Genomic DNA, 6,498 nt, shown 5'->3' with positions numbered 1-6,498 from the left:
TACTTAGCAAGACATTAGGAATAAAACGTTCAACGATCATATCATTTCACAAAAGATAGTGCATGTCTGGAAAACATTTTTATAAAACATAAAAGTGTCAGAGTACAAATCCCCAGGAAGATCTCATGATGCGGAATACGAGCATGTGTGTGATGTACCGCTACCACGCCAGCTCCTTCCCCTTCGAAAAAGAGGTACCTGAAACCAAAATTGAAAACTGTAAGCACGAAGCTTAGTGAGTTCCCCCATCATACCACATACCATACAATCACATAACATACATATATTGTCAGGCATATCTGGGTGCCCGACTTACCCCTTCGGTCCTCTCGACCGGATACTGTCTAGTATATCTGGGAGCTGGCCTCCCCCGCGGTCCTCTCAACCGGATACTGACCAATATAGCTGGGAGCTTGCCCCCCCCCCCTTCGGTCCTCTCGACCGGATACTGACTAGCATATCTGGGTGCTGGTCTCCCCTTCGGTCCTCTCGACCAGATACTGGGGACTATTTCACCCCCTACTACTACCACATAACACATATCACATAATCTATCTAGCATGGTTGGGCACGACCGCCCCTTCGGCCCTATCGACCGGTACTCTGGGGACTATCTCCCCCTACTGTCACTAGCACATAGCACCATATCATACTAGCACATAAACATATCACAGGTAGTAGCAACCTTAGATGAATATCACAGAGACAATCATCTATCATACAACTCCTACTGGTGGGCCGGCATTGTGGCCGTAGACCCACCGCTACTGGAAGGTAACTCACCTCAAAGTAGTTGCTGATCTGCGTGGGAACTGACTGTCTTCTGCTGCTGCTGCTCCGGAAATCCTCCGGCTATAATTCCCACAAAACCCTTAGTCAAATACTGCTAACCGACATCGGGGTAAAATTACCATTTACCCCTAACCAAACCAAGAGTCAAAGTCAAAGTCACTGCCAGTTGACCCGACTCGCCAAGTTGGCTTGCCAACTCGCCGAGTCCCTATCCCTTTGTCTGACCATAAACCCGTCTCTACTCGTCGAGTTAGGCATTGACTCGATGAGTTTTCCTTCTAAACCAAAGGCCAATAGTCCTTCATCCTACTCGCCAAGTTATATGAACAACTCGCCGAGTTCATCTTCATCCGAAGAACACTCTATGCTGAGACTCGCCGAGTTGTATGAACAACTCACCGAGTCTGTTCTTGAGGCAAGATAATTGCCTTGAACTCGCCGAGTCATGGCATTGACTCGCCGAGTTACTTCATGAGTGAGTCTGGCTTCCGACCCATTGAGTCACACCCAATGACTCACTACTCCAACCCGCAACACGAAAAGGGGGAAAACTCGGGGACTCGCGACTCGACTCGCCGAGTCAGATGAACGACTCGCTGAGTCGGCCACATGCAAATACTATACACGCGATTCTGCTTGAATCCAGCTCATGTCATTCATAGATCTGGGTTTCTAGGGCCTGATTAACATGTAAAGTTTCCAACTTTACGTGTAAATAAACACTCATGAGGGTTTTAGGGCTCAAAATGCACCAAAAGAGTAGATCTAGGGCTTTCATGCAATATGGCTCCATAAAGGCAGTAGATCCAAGCTCCTGGAGCTTAGTCACGCCTAAATCTAGAGGCTAAACAACTTATTACCAACCCTAATACACAAACAAGCTTGGGAAAGGCTCAAGAAGCACTTTCATGGAGCTACAAGGGACAATAAGCATGAAAACAGAGGGAAACTGAGTTATACCTCAAGGAAATCACTGAGATAACACAAGAATGCCTGGCCTCCTTCTTCTCTTCTTGATTTACTCTCCTTCCCTCTCCAAATCTTCAAGAAAACACACCAAAATGCTTCAAACTCACAAGGAATAAGGGTTGAACGAAGTATAGAGCTCTGAGGGTGAAGGGGGCGAGCTTGGGGGCGGATAAGAGGGTTTAAATAGGGTGCAAACCCTTGAAATTTAGGGTTTCATCAGACAGCAGGGACTCGCCGAGTCGCCAACTTAAACGTGTTCCGGATCTCGCCTCTACTCGGCGAGTCGGATCTACAACTCGCCGAGTCCAAGGCTAAAATGAAAAAAAAACACTAAGATAATTTTACGTACCAGGAACCAGGTGCTACAAGCAGTCATAGGCTTTTCGTGTGATTCGTCATTTTGAGGTGAGTGTTCCTCACTATACTTGTTGGGTCGAAGGCACCAAGGTCGGCCCTTTTGGATTGATTATCCTGATTATTGCATGGTTGAGTATTATAATGATCTGTTATATTTGTATTCTGGTAGATAGGATACTGCTATGCTTATTGATCTGTAAGATCTGCCTGTTTGTCTGTTGATTGATTATATGTTTATGAGTAGGGATGAGCATAGGCGGGTACTCACCTCATTTGGCGAGAACCGGAACCGGAACCACCGGTTCCGGGACTGGTTCCAAACATTTGAGAACCGCCTAGAGCGGTTCAGGCAGTTCTCAAATGTTTGGAACCAGTCCCAGAACCGGCGGTTCCGGTTCCGGGAGCGGGTAACCCGGTTAGATTAATTTTGTTAACTTTTGTCGATAAAACTGCAATTTAGTTCAATCCAAATCAAATCAATTCGGACCAAAGACGGACAAAATCAGACCAATATATTTTAAACCGGTCTAAGTAACACACATATTTATATGATATAATGTGTGTGTGTGTGTGTGTGTGTGTATATATATATATATATATATATATATATATATATATATATATATATATAAACCGGTTCCGGCCGGTACCCAGCGAGTAGCAGTTCCGAGAAAATAAGAACCGAAACCGGAACCGCTTAAGGCGGTTCCATAATTTTAGGAACCAAAAACGGAACCACTTAAGGTGGTTCCAGTTCCAAAACCGGCAGTTCCGAGGCGGTTCCGGTTCCAAAAACGGGTACCCGGTTCCGATGCTCATCCCTATTTATGAGTTATGTATATGTCGACATGTGTGTGTGTGGTTGGGTTGAGGCGGTCCTACTACAGATCCAGGGTGGTCCAGATAGACTGAAGGCCTGTGAGGCGGACCAGTCAGGCCAAAGGCTTAGAGAACGGTACAGACAGGCTGAAGGCCCTACGCGACGGTCCAGACATGTTGAAGGTTCAGTATACATGTTGTTGCTGTGATATATATGATTATGTGTTGTGGTGGTATTTTAGGCAAAACTCACTAAGCTTTGGGCTTACAGTTTGGATTATGTTTCAGATAACTCTGATGATCGCGGGAAGGCGAATGCGTGATCGTTCACCTCCTCATGTTTTTGCTTTAAGATTTTGGGATTTTCTCTGATGTGTAACTTATTATATATACTATTAATTGTTAAAAAGTTTGTGAACAAGAATCTTTTAAGATTTAGATTTCTGCCAAAAAAAAAATTTCTAAGTTTTAAACATTTGCAACAATGATTTTCAAAATTTATATTTAGCCCCTTAAATCCTCCACCGCATTACACCGACTCCAATATTTTTCCCCTCAACTCCGTTTTCCCTCTTAACTTCTCTTCTTCCCTTTGCTTCTTATCTGTTTCTTTCGCCACCTTGCCACCTTCGTTGTCCAATACAAATTTGTTCCCTTTTCCTTATATCTTCTCTTCCTCAAAGCCTCCGGCACTCCCCTTTTTTTTGCACCACCAGTCGTCTGCGAACCGTCTCGGCTTTCTGACACCACCAAGGTACGTGCCTTCTTCTCTTTCACTGCCTCATCTTTTGTGTTATCGGTGGCCTTCAATCTTCTTTTTATTTCTTTGGTGATGCAGCTCAGTCTCCATCACCGATCATTACTCATGTCTCCGCCGATTTCCTTCTCAAAATCACCTTCTTTGATCAATTTTGCTCCAAGGTACTCTTCGTTAGCTTTTAGGGTTCCTCAAAATTTTAATTTTTCTTAATGTTCTAGTGATAATCCTAGCATCCTAATTTCAGGAGGAAATTTGTGAATCGTGTTTTGATTTCAGTTGTTCTTATCACCACCTCCGATTGCTCCCCTCTTGTATGCCGATGGTGATTCTATGATGAGAAAGTTCGCCAATTCCTCCATGTTTCTCTATTACTCTTATCACGTAATATGCTCTGTTTTTTTGGGTATTACTAATTTCTTTATTTTGCTATCAGAATTTGTGTGTCCAAGAGATGGTGAGGTCGTCCTTCAGGTTGGAAGTTTTGATGTTATCAGAACTTGTGCTTCCATACACCTTTATCACTTTGATGTTATCAAACCTTTGATTTCATTTGGAATCAATATTTCAGGTTTGCAACTGTGTAGATTTTAATCTTAATTACCGTTTTCATTTTGCGTTTATCAAAAATTTCCTTACTAGGTCATGCTTAATTTACGAAAACAAGCTTGGTTAGAGTTAAATTTCAAAAGATAATCTTCAAAGTTATAGAGTAATTAAGATTTTGGTTAATTATTATGCTGTGAAATAGCAACATGTATGCAATTATTTACTCCTGAAATAGTGAGTAGCATCCTACTTGGCATCCTACTTGGCATGCAAATTTTCCATTTTCCCCGTATAGACACTTTTTGGAGTTAACTCTTACTATTTACATTGCTATGAAGAAAGTAAGTTTCAAATCTCTCCCATCATTTTCTTTTTCTTCCTAACCTTTCTCTCTTAATTGTAATAAAACACTTAAGTATTGTCAATTGAAAAGAATAATATCAACAAGACAATACACATCTGACATGATTTTGTTTAATTGCATTTACAACAAAATAAAATTATTTAAATGCAAATATAACTTAAAAAACTAGTTAATCTTAGCTATTAAATTCCATTCCTTTTTGTAGGTAACCTCGTCTTATACAATCTTGAAAACCACACCGTTGGATGAACCCAATTAATTGTGAGTTTTAATTTTCTTTTCGGCAAATTGCATACAATAGCAACATACTTGCATCCTTATAATAAATTACACATTTGCTATTATCGGTAAAAGAAATCATAAAACACTTAGTCTTTAAAAAAACCACCGTTGCCTTTAATAACCCTTTTAACCGCTTTATTGGCAACATAGATGTGGTAAAGGGTAAAACTGGTAATAGGTGGTAATCTTTGTTGACACAAGGACCTTTCATGCATGCTTGTGCTGTTTTTTTTTTCCAGGTAAAAGCGGTTGTAGCATGAGCATGAGATTTAGAATTATAGTTAGATAGTGGATAGAAATTTTGACCAAAATACCCCTAAATTTCGCTTCAAGAAAAGCCCAAAAGCAGGTATATATATAAATTTGTACTTTCTAATATCAGTTTTGTTCTATCATAGCAATCGAATGTCCCATTAAATTATGGTTTTTATAATTTTTTCCTAGCTTGGAGGAGGTCTCAAGGTACAGAATGGCTTCAGAATTTGCCTAAGGCAGATGGTCTGAAAAAATCGTATCCCGGTAGGCATTCTCTCATTTATGTAAATGACTGAAATACCCTTTGCACACTGCTGTGTTGTACTGTGTATAAATTATAAATTTGGGGTTATGATCTGGTGCAGCATACGGTTCTTTGGGGTTATAATATTATGTTGTACTACATGATAGAAGTCGAAAGAAGACAAAATAAACTAACACGACACCAAAGGCGCGCATGATTCCCCTCTAGTTTTGAAATTAATTTGTAAACAACGAGGGTTTTGGTTTGTTTAAAGACTTTAAAATTTTCAAAAATTTTTGGATGTTACAACAAAAATGGTCCCTCTGGTTTCCAAAACTTGCATGAATGACCCTTTTTGCTGAAATCGTTACTGTTCATCCGTTAGTGTAAGGACATTTGGTCTTTTCAAGTAGCAGGGACTGATTTATGACTATGTGTAAACCATTGGGACCATTTATGTAATTTTTTTTTATATTTTATATTTATGAGTTTGTGGCTTTTTCATCCCTTTACTTTTTAAATATCACTTTAAACCCTTCATTTTAAACCTTGTTACTTTCACCCCTTTATTTTATAAATTTTCGTGTTTAACCCCGTATTATATAATTTGATTTTTATTAATAACTTTCATTTGTTAAGCTAAAAAAACTATTTTTACGAGTTTATTTTATATATTAATCAGTATAATTTAAGGTGATCAACGTTTCGACTTTAATTTAAAACTTTCTTTAGTTAATTTTTTTTTAAAAAAATTGCATGGTTTTTTTTATAAACTTTTCGGTTTAAATTCAAGCTTGTCTACGTTTCGACGTAATTGTTTTTGTTTAACTTTATGTGTGTTTCCTACGTATGAGATAGTCACATATAATAACTTTCATTTGTTAGTTTTAAAAAACGTATTATATTTGAGTTTGTTTGCGTTTCTACGTATTTTTTTGTACATTTTTGTGCCTATATATATATATATATATATATATATATATATATATATATATATATATATATATATATATATATATTCCTACGTATCATTCGGGACATATATAATAACTTTTGTTCGTTATCTTAAAAAAATGTATTATATTCAAGTTTGTCTACGTTTTGACGTAA

At 38.8% G+C, this 6,498-nt stretch overlaps 1 long non-coding RNA gene across 4 annotated transcripts; it reads left to right on the top strand.

The window, feature by feature from the left end:
- The first annotated feature begins 3,481 nt into the window (after nt 1-3,481).
- Nucleotides 3,482-5,892, top strand: LOC145056736 (uncharacterized). Of its 4 annotated transcripts, none has more exons than XR_013685893.1 (7): nt 3,482-3,691; nt 3,776-3,858; nt 3,942-4,038; nt 4,131-4,265; nt 4,813-5,238; nt 5,334-5,408; nt 5,510-5,892. It is a non-coding gene; the product is annotated as an uncharacterized LOC145056736 (long non-coding RNA). The 4 variants fall into 4 exon arrangements; XR_013685894.1 differs by having other exon boundaries at nt 3,942-4,056; XR_013685895.1 differs by having other exon boundaries at nt 3,942-4,265; nt 4,813-4,868; nt 5,129-5,238.
- The last annotated feature ends 606 nt before the right edge of the window (nt 5,893-6,498 follow it).

The sequence above is a fragment of the Lactuca serriola genome, chromosome 6 (assembly GCF_051521515.1).
Source record: "Lactuca serriola cultivar US96UC23 chromosome 6, Lser_US96UC23_V15, whole genome shotgun sequence".
Classification (NCBI taxonomy): Eukaryota; Viridiplantae; Streptophyta; class Magnoliopsida; order Asterales; family Asteraceae; genus Lactuca; species Lactuca serriola.
The sequence above is the reverse complement of the archived record's forward strand: the minus strand, read 5'-3'. Positions and strand labels throughout refer to the sequence as shown.